General features: G+C 47.3%; 1 long non-coding RNA gene across 6 annotated transcripts; it reads left to right on the forward strand.

Annotated features, from left to right (window-relative positions):
• The first annotated feature begins 17,965 nt into the window (after positions 1 to 17,965).
• On the forward strand, positions 17,966 to 23,361 carry LOC125554254 (uncharacterized). Of its 6 annotated transcripts, XR_007304360.2 has the most exons (4): positions 17,974 to 19,299; positions 19,393 to 20,766; positions 21,014 to 21,119; positions 21,284 to 22,535. It is a non-coding gene; the product is annotated as an uncharacterized LOC125554254 (long non-coding RNA). The 6 variants fall into 6 exon arrangements; XR_015601670.1 differs by having other exon boundaries at positions 17,966 to 19,078; positions 19,164 to 19,299; positions 19,393 to 22,535; XR_015601673.1 differs by having other exon boundaries at positions 17,966 to 18,563; positions 18,706 to 19,299; positions 19,393 to 22,535.
• The last annotated feature ends 109 nt before the right edge of the window (positions 23,362 to 23,470 follow it).

Consider the following 23,470-nt stretch of genomic DNA (forward strand, 5'->3'; position numbering starts at 1 on the left):
ACAGAGTAGGCAAAGTGTTACATGTATCTTGGCCATATGCATCAGAGTAAAAGATTACCAAGGAAAATACCTTCATGCTCATGAGTCCTTCTTGCAAACAGTATGTACATAAGCAAGAACTCCTCATACTCATGATTTTGATGCATACACTTACCGTGTAGTCTTTGAGTTGGCTTAGGATGGAATGAACCTGCTCAAACAAAGTTAGATAACGCAGGTACATCCACTAGCCAGAGCACACAAAAGAAACCACAAGAATGCCAAGACTGGGATGACATGTAGAGAGTGAGTACAAGGTACCACATTGGATTCAACATGTCCCCAAGAGTAAAGATATGCAATGAATTTGACTGATTTCTTTCCCTTAGGTGTCTTGCTCCCCCTGAATCTTACATGGGATATTGGGAGAAGATAGGGAACAGAAAATCAGAGCTGAAAGATACAAATGGATAGAACTTAATGCAAATACATGTCTTTCCCCCAAAAAGGCATGTGACATCTCTCCTCTTGAACATCAAGCATCTGGGATCCTTGAGTATTCTCTCCCCCTGGAAATCTCTTTCTCCCCCTTAATACTTTCTCTCTTGTAGGTTTAGTTCTTTAGTTCTTGAGACTTTTTCTCTCCCTTGATGTGATCTCTCTCTCCTACAAGCTTTGATGTGATCTCTCTCTCCCCCTTTGACATCAATTTCCAAGAAGGGCTTTCTGGAATCCGTCGTATAGGTTTGGTCCTTGAGACTCAGCACAAAGCAATGGATAAAACTGTGATGCTTGAAGAGGACAAGATTCATTGAGTAGAGTTGGATCAGAAGAAATATAGAACAAGTGGCAAATTGTTTTTCCTGTTGCGAAGTCGGTGGCACCGAGTGGAATGTTTCGGTGGTACCGAAAGGATTCGGTTGGACCGAAAATTACAAGTTGGTGAAACCGAGTTTACACAGAGAAAAACATTTGTCACCTCAGCTCACTAGACATGTAGGATCTCACAAAGATTTGCAATGAATTACCTGAAGGATTTGCAAGGAATTGAATGCAGAAAATGCAGAACAAAAACAAAGAGAAAAGAGAAGAAACTAAAAGATCTAGATGAAGTTTTTTTTTTGAAAAAGAGAAAGAAAATAAACATGCATGAGACAAATGCAATAACACAGAAAAGAACACAAGAGAACTTCATCTAGAGTTGGGCGGTGACATAGTCACCTATGTTAGAGTATATTGACTTAGGAGTCAAGTGAGAACACTTGATCATAGGTCATACTCATCGTTTAAGCTCAAAATGGGGTTACCATTTTTCGTTTAAGCATCTTGATGTATTCACATCTTGTTGAATTGCTTTCACTCATGTCTTGAAGTAAAGCTTCTCTAAGATGGAATAACATACCTTGGGTGGTGGTGTGGTTCTTGCTCATGTAGTTGAACTTGTGTGGGTGCTCAAGGTTTATGTAGCTCATCAAGAGTTGGGAGCACCACTTGGAGTTTGAGTTCATCTACCTACATGGGTTAGTTCTTGCAAGGAAGAGCACTTGTGTATCCAAAAATGACAATCATGAAGCTCAACATAGAATTTGTCAAAGGATATGTTTGAATGGTTTTGTGCTTCCTTGTCTTCAACCACCATTGTGTAGAGTCTTGGTGATGTAGAGATTGCTCAAGATGTGAGTGAGTCGCAATCTCATGGAATTAGATTCAACCAAGCACCTACATCGGTTAGACAACATGCAAGGTGCAAATATATCCAAGACATAAGATAGTTATCATAAGAGATATATCATGGATTAGTCATCAGCTCATGTCTTGCATGTATCTAATGGAGTTTCTACTCCAAGTTCGAAGCATCAATGATGTTCAATTCTCCTCTCAACCTGCAAAACACTTTCTCATCAAGAGGTTTAGTAAATATATCCGCTAATTGCTTATCGATGCGAACATGCTTAAGATCAATGTCACCCTTAGCAACATGATCTCAAATGAAATGATGACGAACTTCAATATGCTTAGTTCGAGAATGTTGTACAGGATTATGACCAATTTTGATAGCACTTTCATTGTCACAAAGTAGTGGAACATGTTTCACATAGATCCCATAATCTTTAAGAGTTTGGGTCATCCAAAGTAATTGAGCACAACATGAAACAGCGGCAATGTATTCCGCTTCGGCGGTGGATAAGGATACCGAGTTTTGTTTCTTGGAAGACCAAGACACAAGAGATCTACCAAGAAATTGACAAGTACCCGAAGTGGACTTTCTATCAACCTTGTCTCCGGCATAATCCAAGTCGGAATAGCCAACGAGATCAGAAGAAGATCTCTTAGGATACCAAATGCCAAAGTTTGGTGTATGGATTAAGTATCTCACTATCCTTTTTACAGCCTTAAGATGACATTCTTTAGGAGCAGCTTGATATCGTGCACACATGCACACACTTAGCATAATATCGGGACGTGAAGCACATAGGTATAACAATGAACCAATCATAGAGCAATAAACCTTTTGATCAACCGGTTCACCATCTTTGGTTAAATCATTATGTCCACTAGTAGGCATGGGTGTAGACATACCTTTGCATTCTTGCATATTGAACTTCTTGAATAAGTCCTTGGTGTACTTTGTTTGAGAGACAAATGTACCTTCCTTAGTTTGCTTGATTTGCAAACCGAGAAAGAATTTGAGTTCACTCATCATAGACATCTCAAACTTCTCTGACATTAGCTTTCCAAACTTTTCACTAAAGAGAGGGTTAGTTGAACCAAATATGATATCATCAACATAAATTTGGCATACAAATAGTTCTCCATTAACCCTTTTAGTAAAAAGAGTAGAATCAATTTTACCAATTTCAAAACCACTTGTAGTAAGGAACTTGGTCAAGCATTTATACCATGCTCTAGGAGCTTGTTTAAGACCATAAAGAGCTTTGTGAAGTTTGTAAACATGATTTGGTTTCTTAGGATTGATAAAGCCGGGAGGTTGTTTGACATAAACTTCCTCCTCTATTTCACCATTTAGAAAAGCACTTTTGATGTCCATTTGGTACAAGGTGATATTATGGTGATTAGCATAGGCAAGTAAGATGCGAATGGACTCAAGTCTAGCAACGGGAGCATATGTCTCACCATAGTCCATACCTTCGACTTGTGTGTATCCTTGGGCGACGAGACGTGCTTTGTTGCGAACCACTTGTCCATCTTCATCTTGCTTGTTGCGAAACACCCATTTGGTACCAATGATGTTGTGGTTGTTGTCGGGCTTCTCAACTAATGTCCAAACTTGGTTTCTCTCAAAGTTGTGTAGCTCTTCATGCATAGCGTTTATCCAATCCGGATCTTCCAATGCTTCTTCAACCTTCATAGGTTCAATGCTAGAGATGAATGAATAGTTTTCACAAAAGTTAGCTAAACGAGTCTTTGAGCGAGTGATTCTCCCGGTTTGTATATCATTTAAGATTTGCTCGACGGGATGATCTTTGGCAATTCTTGCTCGAACTCGTGAGAGCTTTTGCTTGGGTCTTTGTTGAACATCTTCTTCATCTTGTTCTTCTTCTTGGTCTTCTTCATTGTTGACGTTGTCGTTCTCTTGTCGTGGTGGAGAAGGAGGTTGTTGATGTTCGTCTTGATGTATTTCCTCGTTTTCTTCATCTTGGTGTGTCCCACTTGTGGATGCTTCCGTGTCAATTCTTGGTTCACTTTGTCGTGAAGTAGAAGCTTCCACTTGGACGGATGAAGTACTCTCCTTCACCTCCGTTGGACGAATTTTGCCAATGGACAAGTCTTGGATTGCTTCTAAAGGGTCTTTGTCTCCTACATCAATTGGCAATTGCTCTACTTGCGAGCCATTAGATTCATCAAACTTCACATCTACCGTCTCTTCAACCTTTCAGGTGAAATTGTTGTAGACACGGTAAGTGTGAGAGTTTGAGCCATAACCAAGTAGGAAACCTTCATGAGATTTAGGAGCAAACTTTGAACGACGATGCTTATCAAGAATGTAGCACTTTGAGCCGAATACTCGAAAGTATCCAACTTGGGGTTTGTTACCGGTGAGGAGCTCGTATGCCGTCTTGTCGAGTAGCTTGTGAAGATACAAGCGATTTGTTGCGTGACAAGCTGTCTCAACCGCTTCTGCCCAAAAGTGCTTCGGCGTCTTGTATTCATCAAGCATCGTTCTTGCCATTTCGATGAGCGTCCGGTTCTTCCTCTCAACAACTCCATTTTGTTGAGGTGTGTACGTAGCCGAGAACTCGTGTGAAATCCCTTCTTCGTCAAGAAAGGTGTCCACATTTGCGTTCTTGAACTCCGTTCCGTTGTCACTCCGAACCTTCTTGATCTTCACGTCAAACTGATTTTGGGCCTTCCTAGCGAAGTTTCTGAAGATCTTCTGGACCTGCGACTTGTCATTAAGAAAGAACACCCACGTAAATCTTGAAAAATCATCAACTATAACTAGACCAAAAGAATTTCCACCGAGACTCTTGTAGGCGTTGGGACCAAAAAGATCGATATGAAGTAGCTCGAGTGGCCTCCTTGTGGTCATGATGTTCTTCACGGGATGTCTTCCTCCAACCTGTTTACCTGCTTGACAAGCACTGCAAAGTCTATCCTTATCAAATATGACATCGTTAACTCCAAGGATATGATTTCCTTTAATAAGCTTGTCAAGGTTTCTCATGCCAACGTGACCTAGTCGTCTATGCCACAACCAACCTTTTGAGGATTTAGCAATAAAGCAAGTTTTAGGTTGTGCCTTTTTAGAGAAATCGACAATGTAAAGATCACCTCTACGCATACCGGTAAAGACCATTTTATGATTGTCTCGACGAAATACTTGGCACTCTACCTCAGTAAATAGGACATTCAAACCAAAATCAGCAAGTCTAGATACTGAAAGTAAGTTGTAGCCAAGAGATTCAACGAGCATGACATTTTGAATGGAACTATCATGTGAGATGGCCACCTTACCAAGGCCAACCACTTTACCCTTTGAATTATCACCAAAGGTGACATATTTTCGAGGGTCGTCATTTTCAGCAAGCTCACGGAACATCTCTTCATCTCCGGTCATATGATCAGTACATCCACTATCAAGAACCCATTCCTTTCCTCCTGACTCATATCCCCGAAGATTTGCCATAAGACCAAAATGTCTCATTGCATCATCAAGATCGAAGTCACTATCATCATCATCATAGTATCCATGTTCACCATGATCTTGTGACTCATCATTTCCTAGAGAGGGTAATTCATTAGATAAATGATCATCAAAGTGGTCACCTTTATGAATTCTTATAGCTTCGAATATGATATCACTAATGATTCCAACATCTCCTTTATCTCGCTTGAGATTGGCAAGCTCAAATAGATAATCACCAAAACTAGGATCACTAGAGTTCATCTTACTCAAGGCAATAGATTTATGGAGAATTTCATCCAAATTTTTCAAGGAATGATCGGGAAATCGTTCCTCAAGAAATTTCCATATAGTATAGGCACAATTAAGAGTAGGCAAATTAGCAATCAAATTTTTGGGCAATCCTCTAATGATGAGCTCAATAGTTCTAAGATTGCGAATCATGTCAATATCTTCATCTAGGGTAGGATGCAAAGGATCAATATGAGGTGCACAAGGACTAGCAATATACTTGTTCAAATGATATTGATTGAAGATTACAAGCATCTCATTTTTCCACTCGTGAAAATACTCTCCATCAAGAATAGGCACTCTATGTCTAAGACTCTCTAAAGTAGACACATCCATCTTCCTCCAATGGTGATTAAACCAAGGCAATGGAAACCAAGGCTCTGATACCACTTGTAGGATCTTGAAGTAGATGTGTCTAGATGGGGGGTGATTAGACACTTAATGCTAAAGTTGCAATTTTTAAGCTTTTTCGGTTTAAGTGGAGTTTAGGCATAATTTCAACATTCACAATACATATCAAGCAAGCATGCAAAGAGTGTATAGGCAGCGGAAAATAAAGCATGCAACTTGCAAGAATGTAAAGGGAAGGGTTTGGAGAATTCAAACGCAATTGGAGACATGGATGTTTTTCCCGTGGTTCGGATAGGTGGTGCTATCCTACATCCACGTTGATGGAGACTTCAACCCACGAAGGGTAACGGTCGCGCGAGTCCACGGAGGGCTCCACCCACGAAGGGTCCACGAAGTAGCAACCTTGTCTATCCCACCATGGCCATCGCCCACGAAGGACTTGCCTCACTAGCGGGAGATCTTCACGAAGTAGGCGATCTCCTTGCCCTTACAAACTCCTTGGTTCAACTCCACAACCTTGTCGGAGGCTCCCAAGTGACACCTAGCCAATCTAGGAGACACCACTCTCCAAGAAGTAACAAATGGTGTGTTGATGATGAACTCCTTGCTCTTGTGCTTCAAATGATAGTCTCCCCAACACTCAACTCTCTCTCATAGGATTTGGATTTTGTGGAAAGAAGATTTGAGTGGAAAGCAACTTGGGGAAGGCTAGAGATCAAGATTCATATGGTAGGAATGGAATATCTTGGTCTCAACACATGAGTAGGTGGTTCTCTCTCAGAACATATGAGTTGGAATTGTGTATGTGTTCTGATGGCTCTCTCCACGAATGAAGAGGAGGTGGAGGGGTATATATAGCCTCCATACAAAATCCAACTGTTACACACAGTTTTCCAATCTCGGTGGGACCGAATCAACAAACTCGGTCGGACCAAAAAGGTAAACCTAGTGACCGTTAGAGATTTTCGGTGGGACTGACATGCAACTCGGTAGGACCGATATGGTTAGGGTTTGGGCATAACGTAATCTCGGTGAGACCGATTACACAAACTCGGTGAGACCGAGTTTGGTAATAAGCTAACTAGAGAGTTGGTCAGGCAAACTCGGTGGGACCGATTTGCTCTTTCGATGAGACCGAAAAGTTACAAAAGGGAAACAGAGAGTTTACATTGCAATCTCGGTGGGACCGATTCGCTCTTTCGGTGAGACCGAAAAGTTACGAAAGGGAAACAGAGAGTTTGCAATCCCATCTCGGTGAGACCGAGATCCCTATCGGTAGAACCGAATTGCTAGGGTTTGGCAGTGGCTTATGACAAGTGAAGCTCGGTGGCGCCGGATAGAAAGAATCGGTATGACCGAGTTTGGCTTAGGGTTTAGGTCATTTGTGGAAGTGGGAAAGTAGCTGAGGATTTTGGAGCATATCATTAAGCACATGAAGCAAGAGGCTCATTAAGCAACACCTCATCCCTCCTTGATAGTATTGGCTTTTCCTATGGACTCAATGTGATCTTGGATCACTAAAATGTAGAATGAAGAGTCTTGAGTTTTAAGCTTTAGCCAATCCTTTGTCCTTAGCATCTTGAAGGAGTTCCCACAACCTTTAGTCCATGCCACTCCATTGTTGAACTTATCTGAAACATACTAGATAGAAACATTAGTCCAACAAGAGATATGTTGTCATCAATTACCAAAACCACCTAGGGAGCACTTGTGCTTTCAACACGGTGTGGATATGTAGCAGTGGGTTTGGCCCGGATGTTGCTCCCAGGTGTCCCTCTGTCGATGACCCCCTCCCCCTTCACTCACCTGACGAACTAAGCTACCCCCGCCCCCGCCCCCACCCTCACCGTCGACGACCCCCTCCCCCTTCACTCACCTGACGAACTAAGCTCCAGATCGAGCACGCGATCGAGGGCGGCCATGGCGCTCCCATACCGCGACCAGGCCACGGCCTTGGCGGGCGAAGCTGCTCGAATTCGGCGCCTCCCCTCCCCTCCCCTCTGTGTGGTTCCGGGAGAGGAGAGGGCTGAGCGGTTTAAAAAAAATAAAAATCTATATGAAATAATAATACATAAAAAGGAAAAATATAACTATAAAAAAATTTAAAAATCTATATAAAATAAAAATAATAAATATATAACTATAAGAAAACATAAAAAAATTATATAAAATAAAAAAGGAAAATAAAACTATGCCGTCGGCATAGCTGCGGCCATACGGTAGGCGTTACGCGGATCAGTGACGTGGGTAATAAAAAAATAAAATAAATAAATAAAAAAGTATGCCTACGGCTAAGCCGTCGGCATAGGTGCCACGTGGCCTCCTCACGTATGCCGACGGCTAAGCTGCCTTATCCACCCGCGGGGCGAACCCCCTCCACTCATTCCCCATCACGCCCCCGACCCGGCACGCTGTGCCGCCGCTCCACCCTGACCCACGCCTCGGCCCACCTCCTTGCGCCGCCGCCGTCAGCCTCGCCACCCGGACCCGCGTCGCCGCCGCGGCCCTCTCCACCCCTCCTCGCGTCGCGCCCCTCTCCTTCCTACTCATGCCGCGCCGCCACCCCGACCCAGTTTCGCCGGTCGCCGCCTCCAGCCCGCCCCCTCACCCCACCGCCCCCTGCTCGCGCCGCGCCCCTCTCCGCACCCTCCTCGCGCCGCGCCGCCCCAGCCAGGCCGCCCCGAGTCCGCCTCCCTCCTGCTCGGGCCTCGGCCCTCGCCGTGCCGGCCGGGGCTCGGAGCCCTCCTCCGGCGACCCTTGCAGCGGTGGCCCCGTGAAAGAACATGCGATGCCCCCATGTTTGGTTTTGGTAATTGATGACAATCTCTATGGACTAATGGTTTCCTTGAGTTAGATTTGAAGGTTTTGTCCATAGGCTTTTCTTGGAGTGCATGTGTTGATTTCAAGGAGAGTTTGTGTCGACCAAGGTGTTATTCAAGGAATTATCCAAAGATTGGTCATGTGAGAGTTGAGCTTATTGCAAGCATGTATTGAAGAAGAAGATTGTGTGATCATTCATGTCTACCTTCAAGACATCATTCAAATGAAGAGAATTGAAAAGGTTCAAGGTTGATCAAGACTAAGTCAAGAGTGAATCAAGTTGATCAACTCACAAAGCGCAGAAGATGTACCGAGAGGGATCAAGTGATCCCATGGTATGGTAAGAATTGTCAATTGCGCTTTGTGTACTAACCCATGGTCTTCGTGAGAGTTCTTTGTGGGGTTAGGTTGCGGTGTGCAAGTTCAAGTGGAGCATCACGAAGAGATCAAATGCTTGAAGCTTGTTGTCCTTTGTGGTGATAATGGACTTGTGAAGATGTGCGGAAGAGTGGCTCACCCATGGTGGAGTATGGGGGAGCAATCAACTAGTCTTCATCGAGTCAACACAATCAAGAAAGGTGGTCCAACTTGAGGGAGTCAAGATTGTCATCATCTAGCTCAAGTGGACCATGTGCAAGGCAAAGGTTTGCCCTTGATAGGTTTTCTATTTTACCGGTCTCATGATGGTAGTTGGGAGACCGGGTTATAGGATCGATTGCCGTACTATCAAGGGGGGGGCTCGATGAGTAGCTTGATCGTATCGTTCGTAGAGAGCTCAAACCATTGCATCCTTGCATCATCTTTCTTGGTTCTTGTTTGGTTCTCTTTGTGAGTCTTAGAGCTTATGGTCATCTTGATGACAAGCTTGAGTTCATCAAAAACGGAGTTCGCATGCATCTTCTATGATGTTTTCGTTGTTGGAGGTTTTGCCGGTTCTTCTCGGTTGGAAGTTTCACTCCTCTATTTGTTGGCATACCTCCCCTGCCTCTTCTTACTATATCCAGTCGCAGTTTTGATGCTACTCGTCGTCTTGTTTCCAACAAGCTTGAGCTTGCTCGATTCAGAGCTCATTTGCAGAAGTTATGGCAGTTCTGGTTTTCTTGAGAGTGGTTTTTGTCTGGTCCCAGCGGTAGTACCGCGTGCCCCAGCGGTAGTACCGCTTGGAGCTCTCAGCCGTTGTACCACTGCTTCCGGGCGGTGGTACCGCCAACTTGCTCAGCAAAATCTTGGGCGGTTGTTTCGACCAGGCACCGCCCAAGTACCGGTCAGGCCTCTGTTTTGATGCGGTACTCGGGCGGTGGTGGCCCGGTTGGTCCGGTCGTACCGGTACCACCGGTGTCCGGAGCGGTTCTACCGCTCAGGACTTAGCCGCCCGAGCGCTCAAGGCCATGCGGTTGCACCGGCCCGGTACCGCTCGACTACCGCACTCAGGGGTGACTCCCTTCTGTTCCTATGCGGTGGTTGAGCGGTGGCTGGGCGGTTGGTCCGGTTGTTCTTCTCAACCGGTGCTACCGCCTGGTCGCCCGGTTGTACCGCCTGGTAGGGTTCTGCACGTATACTGTGAGTCCCGGTTGTATCGGGACCAGGAGCGGTAGTACCGCTCGTGTGCGGGCTGAGCACATAACGGTTGAATTTTCCCCCTCCTATAAAAAGGTGGTCTTCTTCCCCTTTGAACCTAATCTTTTGAGCTCGTGTTCTTCCCCCTTTGTTGACCTTCTTTGAGCTTGCGAACTCTCATTCCCTCCATGGATTCTTGCTAGTTTTTGAGGGAAAAGAGAGAGGAGATCTAGATCCACATTTCCACCAATCACTTTCTCCTCTATGTGAGGGGAACCCCTTGGATCTAGATCTTGGAGTTCTTGGTGTTCTCCTTCTTGTTCTTCCTCTCATTTTCCTCCCTAGCATTAGTTGCTCCGGTGGGATTTGAGAGAGAAGGACTTGGGCACTCGTGTGCCCTTGCCATTGCATTTGGTGCATCGGTTTGAGTTCTCCACGGTGATACGTGGAAGTGAAGTTTGAGAAGCTTATTACTCTTGGGTGTTTGGGCACCCTAGAGCTTGTTCCTCTTGGGTGCCTTGGCGCCCTAGATGGTTGGTGTTGTTCGGAGCTCAATCATTGTGGTGTAAAGCTCTGGGCAAGCGTCGGGGTCTCCAATTAGGTTGTGGAGATCGCCCCGAGAAATTTGACGGGTACCGGTGACCGCCCCCAAGGGTTGCCAAAGTGTACGGGTTCGGTGACCGCCCCCAAGGGTTGCCATTTTTACGGGTTCGGTGACCGCCCTCAAGGGTCCCTTAGTGGAATCACGGCATCTTGCATTGTGCGAGGGCGTGAGGAGATTACGGTGGCCCTAGTGGCTTCTTGGGGAGCATTGTGCCTCCACACCGCTCCAAACGGAGATTATCATCCGCAAGGGTGTGAACTTCGGGATACATCATCGTCTCCGCGTGCCTCGGTTATCTCTTACCCCGAGCTCTTTATTTATGCACTTTACTTTGTGATAGCCATATTGTTTCTTGTCATATATCTTGCTATCACATAGTTGCTTATCTTGCTTAGTATAAGTTGTTGGTGCACATAGGTGAGCCTAGTTGTTTTAGGTTTTGTGCTTGACAAATTAACCGCTAGGTTTATTCCGCATTTGTTCAAGCCTAAATCGTAATTATTTTAAAACGCCTATTCACCCCCCCCCTCTAGGCGACATCCACGATCTTTCACCCCGCCGCCCGTCCCGGCGACCCCTACAGCGGTGAGATGGATGCATGGATGATTTTTTTTGCATTATGTTACTAGTTGTTATGTGCATGGATGCATGGATGAAATTTGTGATAGTTGTTATGTTACTAGTTGTTAAATGAATTAATGAATATTGGTAGATGGATGGATTGATGAATGTTGTTATGTTTTGTTAGATGAATTTGTGATAGATGGATGGATTAATGAATTTGTTAGATGGATTTGTGATAGATGGATGGATGAAATTTTGTTAGATGGATTTGTGATATATGGATGGATGAAATTTTGTTAGATGGATGGATTGATGAATATTTGTAAGTTTTGTGTTTGGTCATGTTTAGTGTTAGGTCATGTTGTTCCATAGGACACTTAAATAAAGCTTTTTTGTAATTTGAGATGTTGTTTCATGTTGGTTCATAATATAGTGTCAATGCTTTATGTGATATGTGATGACCTAATTTTTTTTCACTCGGTGTAATTAACAGGATTTGTGGTGTTCCATCTTCGTGGAGTGATCGTCAACGTTGGAGGTGTTGGTCCACGATCATCCCTCTCCTTTGATCGACTACATCGGAGGGTGAGCAGCAATTCCATGACCTCGTCCACTTTTTTTCCATGTCACTAGATTAAATTTTCACATCAAGTCGCGTAACCTAGGTCTCCCGTCCGAAAGGGTTGCATCGATAAATATGCATTCAATTGCATATTTATCACTGCAGCTCTTTCGGATTGTCCTGTTGAAGGAGTTTTGGCCTGGCCTATTCTGCCCGCGGCCAGACAGGGACCCGCAGCAGCGGGTTTTGGCCACGAGCTGGGCCCACTACGAGGCTTGCAGCAACGCGGAGTACGGGACGGCCGCTAAGGCCGTGATCACCAAATTTTGGGTAAGTTCTCTTCTGAATCACTTGTCTTCAGTTTCGTTCATAGTTTATCATTGAATCACTCAACTCATGCCTTGTTTGCTTCTGGTTTATGCATGATTGCAGCAACTCTATAGAGTTCTTGACGAGCACAAGGCCAGAGCCGACGTGGTCTTGCTTGCGGCTGCGAAGAAGAAAGCTCGTCAGTTGCAGTACAAGGTGCGCTGGGTTGCCGTCTCGCAGTACTACCACATCTACCTGCACCAAAAGATGACCAAAACTCAAGCGCAGAAGCTACGACTTACCTTGAACAGGGAGCAGTTCATGATGGTAACTATTACTAACTTTTCATTGTTTCAAGCAGTCAAATATATGTTTCGTGCTCACATGTCATGCTTCCAAAATTTGCATAGGTTGTTCCTCCTTGGTGCTATGGAAGGCATGACGGATGGGCGAGTTTGGTGGATAGGTGGCTCGGCGCCGATGCAGAGTTTGCTGCCAAGAGCATCAAGGCCCGGGCTAACCGTGGAGACGACGGGACACACGGCCAAGGAAACAGGAACCACTGGGGCTTCAAGGCCATGAAGGTATATCTATGTGCATGATGCATTTTTGTTCTTCTTTACCGTCATGTTCTTATGTATGGCTGACTTCTATTTGACGTTGTAGGAGGAAAAGTTGAAGAGGCCGCTCTCAGACATGGAGTCGTGGAAGCTGGCCCGCGAGCGGAGTCATCGCAAGGAGGGCGAGAGCCAGTACTACGGCAAGACCGAGGAGCACCTGGGGTCTTACATTCATCACTATCAGGAGTTGCATCCGGATGTTCCTGTTGCTGAGGTCGCCCAGTCTCAGATCGACGACACGGCGGTGGTGGCCATCCAGGGGAAGAAGAATGGCCGGTATCCGTGTTTCGACGGCTTGATCACTCCTTCGATCTCGTACACACAGCTTCGGGCTACCAACCCGAGCCAGTTAGAGAGTATGGGGCGTTCACAGACTCCCTTAGCCCGCGAGCATGCTGTAAGTACTTCCTCTTTATCTTTTTCTATCTAGCATTCTCAGTTTATTTTCAGCATTGCTCACTTAGAAACAACCTAAATTATGTAGGCATATAAGGAGTTTGTCGAGCATAGGAATCTCGAGGTGCGGGAGTACTTGAAATGAGTGAAGGCAAACGATGATTATAACCGTCAGATGATGACGGTTAGTTTTGCCCTCTTAAAACCAAGCTAAATTTTTGCACTTTCATTCCTTCTGATCTTCTAGTTTGCTTGTTTAACTAACATTCAGGCTATGTTGGCGTCTTGGACTAACCGCACGGATCCACCACAAATGGGACCCCCACCACCACCTGCGGGAGAACCCCCACACGTGCCCACGTTCGATGAATGGGTGGCACTAGGCAGTGATGGTCCGGTTAGTACATTTGCCTAACTACTGGCAAACTAGTTCTCGTTCATGAAACACTATCATATCATATTTACCGTTAGAATCTTTTCTGAAACATGTAGGGGACCGGTGGCTCGACTCCTGCTCCGTCGACCCCAGTCACTCCGATCTGGCAGAGTGGTGGTGGTCGCGATGGCGGTTTTGGCGGAGGTGGTGGTGGTTTTGGCGGAGGAGGTGGTGGTTTTGGCGGAGGTGGTGGTGGTTTTGGCGGAGGTGGTCTTGCTTGATGATTCCGTGCATGTGGCCATCATGCCATGCCTTTCATATTCCTACTTTTATGATGTTTCATGTGTTGCACTACTTTTATGTTCGTGAACTTCCGTCGGTGATGATCTTTAGATGATGTGATGAACTTGAGTATGTTTAGATGATGATGGTGAACTTGAGTATGTTTAGATGAACTTGAGTATGTTTACATGATGAATTGTCATATTTCTGCATAATTTCATATTGTTCTGTTTTGAAATGCTGTCAAATGAATTGGAAAAGAGAAAACAGGGAAAATAAAATAAAATAAAAAAACTATGCCTACGGCAAAGCCGTCGGCATATATACGCCCAGGAGTTACCAGGGCTCGCCACGTGGCACATCTATGCCTACAGCAAAGCCGTAGGCATAGCTGAAAATCTATGCCGACGGCTTTGCCGTAGGCATAGCCCTGCTGCCAGGAGGAACCAGGAGATGACACGTGGCAGAGATATGCCTACGGCAAAGCCGTCGGCATAGATTCATCTATGCCTACGGCTTTGCTGCTATGCCTACGGCTTTGCTGTAGGCATAGCCCTGCCACTAGGAGTACCACGGGTTGCCACGTGGCAGAGGATTTGCCGTCGGCATATCTCTGCGACGTGGCATTGCGTGATTCGTCAGCGCTTTTGACGGCGCCGTCCGTTGCCGTCAGACGAAAAACACTGCCGACGGCTATACTATGCCGACGGCTGACGTCAGGCCGTCGGCATAGGCCCCTATGCCGACAGCTATACTATGCCGACGGTCTGACAAAACTACGCTGACGACATCTATGCCGACGGGCCTATGCCGACGGCAACCGTAGGCATAGATCTATGCCGACGGCTTAGGGGCCTATGCCGACGGCCCGTGGCCGTAGGCATAGACCGCGAGTCCGGTAGTGTGTCTTCCTACTATTTTCCTAGCGTGTACCCTTTCTCCCATTGGCCATTGGCCCGTGGTACAGTGGTAAAATTAGAAGAAGTGAATGGCCAGCCTGGCGATCATGTCAAGCTAACTGCATTCATCAGGTTAGCTGCGGTTATTTCTCCTCCTGTTATCATTATCAGGGCAGGCTCAAACCTTCATGGCATCATACTCCCTCCGTCCGGAATACTTATCATCAAAATAAATAAAAGAAGATATATCTAGACGTATTATTAGAGACCCCGGCAGTCCCCTTCCCTTTTGGGGAAAGCAAACGGCATTGTTAGTTTGGGGAAAGCAAACGGCATTGTTAGTTTGCAGCAGCAAGATAGGAGTACATATAATAATAGTTGTTCAATCGCACTACGTATTGGGGAATTGTCAGAGACGCTCCCCTGTGCACATACCTTTTTTCTTGTTTGAGCTGAAACTGTGTAGTACGTACGTACATACTAGCCGGTACTGCTGTATAAGCTTTCAGGCGTCAAGATGGGAATGGGCCGACCCAGACCTGGCCCGTGGCCTCAAGGCCAGTTTCAAGGGGCCACGGGTCGACCCATTCTGACTAAATCCCGTGGCCTCACTGGCCCATTGGGTACCCCAGGGCCGACCCAAAATTCAGCTAGAATTACACACAACATTACACTAATGCACAACCATACAAAAACTGAATGTACACAATCATACATATGGATCAACTCTCAGTATGGAAGATTCATCTCAATCAGAGAACAACACAAGGAAATTCTCCACAATCACATATGCAGATTTAAGCAATCTCAACTTCAAACACAAATCCTAGCTACTAATCAATTTTGCAGAAAATAACATGTGCACAGCCATGCAGCTACGTGTGCAAGACGCAAGAAATCGATATAAATCCTATCTACTAATCCTAGCTAGCAAGAAATTGCACAGCCGCTGCTACACAGCTACAGCCGAACAGGAGTACAGGACGCAAAAAATTGCACAGCGCTGCAGCTAGCCAGCTACCTGTGCTTGGCGACCGGGATGGAGAGCTCGACGGTGACCGGGACGGCGAGCTTGAGGCGCACCAGCGGGAGGAACGCCGCCGGCGGCAGAGACGGCCCGGGCCGGGCGGCGGCAGAGACGCTCAGGGCAGGGCGACGGTAGAGACGGTCGTGGGCAGCCGGCGGCAGAGACGGTCGTGGGTGGCCGGTGGCAGAGACGGTCCGGGGCGGCCGACGGCGGAAGAGATTGGTCGAGGACGGCCGCAGAGATTGGTCCGGAGCGGCCGACGGCGGAAGAGATTGGTCGAAGACGTAGCACTCATCTGGGTCGACCCGTGTGATCCATCGGGTCAGACGGTGCCGGCTCCACTGACCCGTCTATTGCTTAAGGCCAACCTGCCTGGCCCATTGGCCTCGAGATTTTGGGCCGGGTCAGTGACCCAGCGGGCCAACCCGGCCCATTCCCATCTTGCAGGCGGTTGCGGGTACAAAGACGTTCATACTAGTTATGTGTCCGGCCGTTTGGTCACGCATGCCACTCCCGTGAAGTGGCCTAATGCATGATGATCATTGATCCATACGTGGAAGCGTACGTACGTACAGTACTTCTTTACCGTAGTACTATACCTCCTAGTAGTACTGCCCCTGCACTCGCTATGATAATTCGTTAATAAAGCTCCTAATCTGGATTGAGAAAATAAAAGAGGTTCAGTTGCCCGCCAAAAGAAGAAACCGAGACTCAGTTAGCCGTTCCGTGTGTCCCGGGGAGCAAAGCCGCGTGGATTTCGACGCTCCTCCTCCTCCTCTCGTGCCCAGTGGGCACGACCCTCCTTCTCCTCATGCTCGGCCTGCATCTAGCGCTCGGCGTTGGTGTGCTCGTTCGCCAGGTGGATCTGCCGCCAGTGCTTGAGGTAGGCCGCCTCTTGCTGCGGACTCGCACCCTCCGGCTTGACCTTCATGGGCGGCGGCTCGGCATTATGTAGATGCTTTAACCACCGACATAAAAATAGGCTAGAAGTGGTAGCGTAGTAGTAAGTATACCAATAAAATGTTACTTAATCTTTGTTGGCAGGCCATAAAAGATAATAAGTGCATTTAACTTTTGTGCTTCATAATTAACCATTATTGGTACCACTCTAGGCTTTCATTGTGGACATAAAATTAGGCTATAGCAATAAGTAGCTATGATGTGTACTTAATAATCCTTTTTTGGCTAGGCCACAGTAGATACCAAGAACTTGTTTGGATTCTTTTTGAAAGGGAGACAAGATTTCTGCCTTGTCTTATTAATAAAGCAGAAGAGAGTTTCCCGGTTAATAAACGGAAAACTGAGCGAAAATCGTCACAAACCACTGAGCGACACACACATAATACCACACGCACCTCACATAGAGGGTCTCGTCAACATCACACACCGGTGTCATCGACATCACTTCTCCCCAACAGGCGTCATCGCCCTTCCTAATCTCCGAGCAAGCGACTCCGATATCTCCGAAGACAAATTTCGACCCAACCCACACCCTAGAGGCTGTGGGAAACACAAGAAACCCTGCGCCAAACTCAGCCACCCACGTCAAGGACAGCACAGCTCCGACTATGAAAGATAGCTCCGAAGGAGAACTATGCAAGGCTGGCGCCGCGAAAGACCACCGAACAGACCACCTTCTGCATGTCATCGTCGCCACAGGGGCCCCGCCGCCATAGCTCCGACTTCACCGCAAAAAATAACCCAAGGTAATCCCACAAACACGCCGGAGAAGAGTCGACTGCCGCAACCATTGCAGCATCTCCGACATCGCACACGCCCATCATCATTGTCACAGAAGTCTCGACGCAAACACCACCAACTTCCATCGGTCCCGCTTGATGATGCATGGCTCGAAAGACGAAGCCCCTGAGAGGGCATATGGTGCTAGAGCACGGTCATCGTCCGATCCCATGGATCTAGGGTTTTCCCCGAAGTTGCGAAGATTGGAGCTCAGAGTACCTCGACGATGCCAGCAAGAAGGAAACGACGCTTGAAACCGTTGCCATCGCCGCCTCCGGACACGCGGGAGACAAGCTTTCGCCCGGGTCAACCTCTCGAGCCCCGCACAACATGCATCAGCAAGCCCTTCATCGAGCCACCGAGGTCAAATCCGGCCGGATCTAACCACCTTCATACTTCGCGACCTCCGAGCAGCAGATCCGCGCTGCCTTTGAGCCGCTCCGACAGCGCCCCCCAGGCCCTTCACGCGCCCGCAACGTGCGCCGCACCAGATAGGCACGAGCTCCATCCCCGTGACGCCAGATCCAGGCGGCACATGCACCTGCCGCGCCCCTCGCGGCCGAACCGCCTCCCGCGGTGCGCCTCACCTCTCCCGACTGCCGCCGGAAGCTGCGTTTCAGAATCCTTGGCCACGCGTTGGTATCATTTTTTGTGCAAAGACAGAAGAAATGGAGGCACTAGAGATGTTGACAGCTCTGAGAACTCTGTGCATGAGAAAGATGGGCTTACATATTCACTAGCTCCCAAGCAAATGCTACTGTCTGTATTGGTAGTGTATTATGCTAACAAGTGTTGCTGCTGCTACTGTTAACAACTGTTTAAGAGTCCATGTGCTTCCTTCCTTGAGAGGCTACAACAGTCCAAGGTACGACCGTTTGTTCCATTTTGTTTACTGCTCACCTTGTCCTCCCTCCACCTACTAGCACTCAACTTGCACCTGCACCGAATCTGAGGAGGGTGATGAGTTAAAAATGGCGTGGCAAGCACCAAAGTGCATTGACATTCCTGGGGAATAACAGCCTTTTCTTCTTCTTCTTGAGGTGATGATGGGCATCCCTGACTTCTTTTGTGGATCCAACGCCAAAGTGCTTAGCCTCCCAAGATGTGCTTATTGATACTAAAAGGCTTTGCTCCTTGCTAATTACTAGTATGAGTACTGACCTGTGTGTGCCAGCTTTGCAGTTGCAGATGTCGTGGTGGTCCTTGGGAGAGAGAGAGGAGATGAACTGCAGCGATGATCTGTCTGTCTGTCTGCGCGTCCGTCCACCTCCGGCCGCTGGGCCTCCTCGCGCTCGCGGTCCATGCATGCATGCCATGCATGATGAATCAGAATTCAGAAGCCACGGAGCTTCCCTCCTTTCTTCATTTGCTGGTCAACTTGTCTGCATCTTTTAGGTGCAACAACATTCCAAAAACAGATCTTCTAGGCGCAACAAGCCGGCAACTAATTAACCATGCATGCATCATTAGTGCGTGGTTAACCGTCCCTCTGCTCTGCTGGTGCTGCAAAAATAATGGCAGCAAGCATGGAATGGAAGGCTACTTGATCAAGAAGGTAACAGCACTGCCGATTGGCCTCTCTCTCTACTGCATGAAGCTCTCTCTCTCACATGCTATGCCTCTTCTTGCTTCTTGGAAAGCTGCGAGCGAAGCCCACCTGACTTGGCGTCCTCTCCGTCGGTCAGTCAGTCAGCCCGCCTCTTCCGCCAGTGCAACGTGCATCCCTTTTATTTTTCTTCTTCCCGGGCTGTATTGTGGTTCAGTTAGAAAAAAAAGGTTACTTGCTTTGGCAGGTTCGGTTCCATTAGTTGACTTGATCTCAAGGCACCTCCGTTAATTAACTGGCTTGCGCTTGTCTTCTCTATGCAGGAAACTCTCGCACCTGCTGCCGGATCTCTTGGTCCTTGGAAGCTTTGCCTGGCCTGTTGTTTCCGATGACTAGTGCTGCCTTCCTTTTTTCCTTGTAGCGTGTAAATGGCCAGCCTGGCGATCATGTCCAGCTGACCATCGACTTAGAATTGTTCAAACGCGGTATTGGGAAAGAATCAGAGACGTTCCCCTTTTTCTGGTTTGAGCTGAAACTGTCTACGTATGGTACGTACTACTTCCTCTGTTCCTAAATATTTGTCTCTTTCAGAGATTTCAAATAGACTACCGCATACAGATGTATATAGACATATTTTAAAATGTAAATTCACTCATTTTGCTCCGTATATAGTCATTTGTTGAAATTTTTAAAAAGACAAATATTTAGAAACGGAGCAAGTACTACTGTGTAAGCATTCAGGCGGTTGCGAGTACAATTATGTTTCCGGCCGTTGGGTCTTGCATGCGTGCCACTCCCGTGAAGTGGCTTAATGCATGATGGTCATTGATTCATACGTGGAAGCATACGTACGTACAGTGCAGTACTACTACTTCTTTACCGCAGTATACTTCCTACTGCCCCTGCACTTGCTATGATAATTCGTTAAAAAATAAAGATCCTAATTTCGGTGCAAAAAAAAAAACTGAGGTTTCGCTGCCCGCCAAAAAAGAAAACTAAGGTTAAGTTGTTAACCGTTCTGTGTGTCCCGGGGAGCAAAGCCGCATGGATTAAGGCATGTACAATGGTGCTACCTTAAAAGTGTCATTTAAGATAAATAATGAGGTGAAGAAAAGAAAACTTATAAAAAAAGACTTATTAAGAGAAGACAAAAGATGATCTTTTTGTATAACTATCTTATCAACCATTGTACATGCCCTTATCGACCCACCAAAGATTTCGAGAGCTCTTCCCATCCCCTCCCCGCAACTTGTAGCTCGGACAGGTATCCCATCCAACGTCGCTCTCGCCTGTGGTCCTCGCGGTCTTCTTCTTCCGGTGAGCGGCTGAACTGCTCCATCGTTTTGCCCTGCGACGTCTCGTGCAAGGCAGTTCTCGGCGACGGCGACGGCGACGTCTCCACCCCCGTGTTGTCCCGTCCTCCGTCCGCACCTGCACGTCTCCACCCACGTGTTGTCCCGTTGTCGGTACTGCTGGCGTCGGTAACTGGCACGGTGGGGCTTGGTTTGCCTCGGAGTCGGAGGATCGACGGGCGCCGGTACGGGTTCTTGGCAGCGACCGATCGATCTCGGCCGGGCTGGATCGCCGTACGCGCAGCAGCCGTTGCGCCGGTCTCCCTCCGGACTGGACCTGGCCCCCGACCGGATCTGCGCGGCACGAGCGAAAGCCGCATGGATCGGCAGCGACAAATTCTCCAGGTGCAGTGAAAAAATTGGGCAAGAGAAACTACCTACGGTCGTACCCTGGTTTTCTTTTTCTGTTCTGGGCGAGAAATTAACCTTTCAGCTTTAGTTTTTGCTTGCCTCAGCTGGCACACACTAGTAGTATACTCAAACAAAAAGTTACACTCTACTATAGATCGTTTGATCACGGATATTCAATTTGGTGCGCAGGTTCATCTGCATCCTGTGAATAGTAAATTCAAAATAATCTGAATTTTTTCAGGTGGAATATGTTCCAATGCGTGATGTTCGTGTCAAATTTCAGCTTTGTTCGGACATCTGATGAGCTTATGACAAAAAAGACAAATCGGTCAAACAATACATGAACAGTAAACTTTTTTACATCCTCAATTTTTTTCCTTTTTTGCTAAGAGCTACTGTAATGTTTAAACTTCATGAAATTTGACATGGACTCATGAGCATCTAGCATCACAAAAAAAGTCAATTTTTTTTTTACCGTTTTAAGTATATCCATTGTTCACCTCAAATGCAGATGCACCTGAGAGTCAAAACGCAGCATCCGCATCCGGTTGATCGACACTGCACCACATGAGCCATGCCGGGCAGCCGGGCAGGGGCTACGGAGCACGGGCGATACGTAACCTGTTGTGTGTGGCGGTGTCTCGTCGATGGCCAAATGATCGGCGCACGAGCACGCACACACGCGCGCCACACTTGATTGCCTGCTGCTTGCGTCGCCATGGCAACGTACGTCTCCTAGCTCCCGCATCGTCCCGTCCTCTGTCCGCACCTGCACCACGCGCCGATGAAGATTACGTCCTGTCCATACGGGTCGGCACCGGCACCGGCACGGTCGTCTTCTTCCGCTCCGAGACGGGCTTGCGTTGGTACGGGCTTGGCGCTGGACCGATGGATGGATCGCCGTACGTTGCGGTTGTCTCTGTTCATCTCTCCCCGGACTGGACCGGCCCCCGACCGGACCTGCAGACGCGAGCGAAAACCGCATCGACCGGCAGCAAGCCATTACTGGGCCGCATGCAGGTGGAGTTAACGACGGAGCCGGCCACTGGGACGACGATGGTACATGCTACTCCCTCCATTTCGAATTATTCATCGTAGGTATAAATGTATCTAGATATATTTTAGTTTTAGATATATCCGTTTCTGCGATGAGTAATCTGGAACGGAGGGAGTACCTAGCATGTATACTACACCTAAGCCCGGTAGTTTGGTTATCCTTTTCTCTGGGCGACAAATTTATCCAGCGATCCGCATGTGCTGTTTTGTGCCAGCGAACAAGTGCTTGACTTGGAACAGAACAAAGCGAGTAGTACGTGGTAATAACCTTCGTCCTCGTTTATTAGTCCCTTTGTATATATATAGGGCCACCCATGATTTTAGTAACTAATATAAAACATCAATTATGTGTAGCAAAAACAATATAGTTGAAAACAATGTTGAAATCTGAATCCAACGATATAATGTGTGAAGGGCTAGCTAGAGGCTGTTTGATTTGTGACTAACTTTGTCAAAGATTGTCACGTCTTAGGTTAGGCAAGTTTGACCAATTTAGGTGAGTGTTTGGTTCGAGCCACACCTTAGACAAGCCACACTTGGACCCCACATGACATACACACAAAAAGTGTGACAAGATTCCCTTAGACTTGCCAACTTGCGACTCTTATTTTGATGAACTAACCTCAGGCAAGCTTGATAAAAATGTGTGACAAAATGTGGCATACTGGCAATGCTGGGTATTTTTGATTTGAGGTAATCTTTTTGATATGAGGTAAGCTTGATATCAGGCAAGCCTCTGGTATACAGGACTACGCTACGGGAGGCAGGACGCGTGGATCGGGAGTAGTTTGGTTCGGTGGCCATGCAGCGGCAGCGCGCTACTAGCTAGTGTGGTGACCATCGATTGGCGAATCATGGCCCGGACCGGAGCCTGGACCTGCATCACACGCAGGCGCAGCTGGCCTTTTACAGCCGGTCCGGCGTGAGTCGAGCAGTCCTTGCGGCGTCCTGATGCAGAGGCAGAACGCGTGCCATGCATGGCAGCGATTCACCGATCGAACACAGTGTCACATGCGCGCTGCTCCACCGGCTGCCTAGACCGTCCGGCATCACCGCACTGCGCCGCACATCGATCAAGACATGGATGCAGCCAGCGACAGGGGTGCAGTACGTGGCCAGGCGTAGCATAACTGCAGCTTTCCCTTGTTCCGCTGCTGCTGCAGGCCAGGCCAGAGGGTCTGTAAAAAGTGATGTTTAACGCATTCTTTTGGTGCTACCTGACCAGCTTTTCCTTGTGTGAAGAGAAAAACACTTGAGCGTGCCTGAGGCAGGCACGCCTGCCTGCTTATATATTCAGATTCAGACAATCTGTTCACTTGTTCAGGCTTCAGACGAGCACGTCTGCTCTTTTTTTTTTGAGTAACAGTCTGCTCGTAAATCGGGTCCTGTATTTCCGCCGGAGCTCCTCCATCTGGACCACCATCTCGCCGCTACTGGGCCGGTCCATTAATGTGGCTGTGGCGCGAGTTTTTCCTCTGCAGTTTTCTTATCGGGTTTTCACCTTTCGCAACGGTTTCCTTTTTGTTTCCTTCAGTTTTCTGTGGGTTTCTTCCTTTTTCATTTCTTTTCACCACATGTCTACATTCGAACAGACTGTGCATTTCCCATATACATAATAAATAAATTGTTATACACGATTAAC

This window comes from Triticum urartu, chromosome 4A, assembly GCF_056163025.1.
Source record: "Triticum urartu cultivar PI428250 chromosome 4A, HENAU_Tu73, whole genome shotgun sequence".
In the NCBI taxonomy this organism is placed as follows: domain Eukaryota; kingdom Viridiplantae; phylum Streptophyta; class Magnoliopsida; order Poales; family Poaceae; genus Triticum; species Triticum urartu.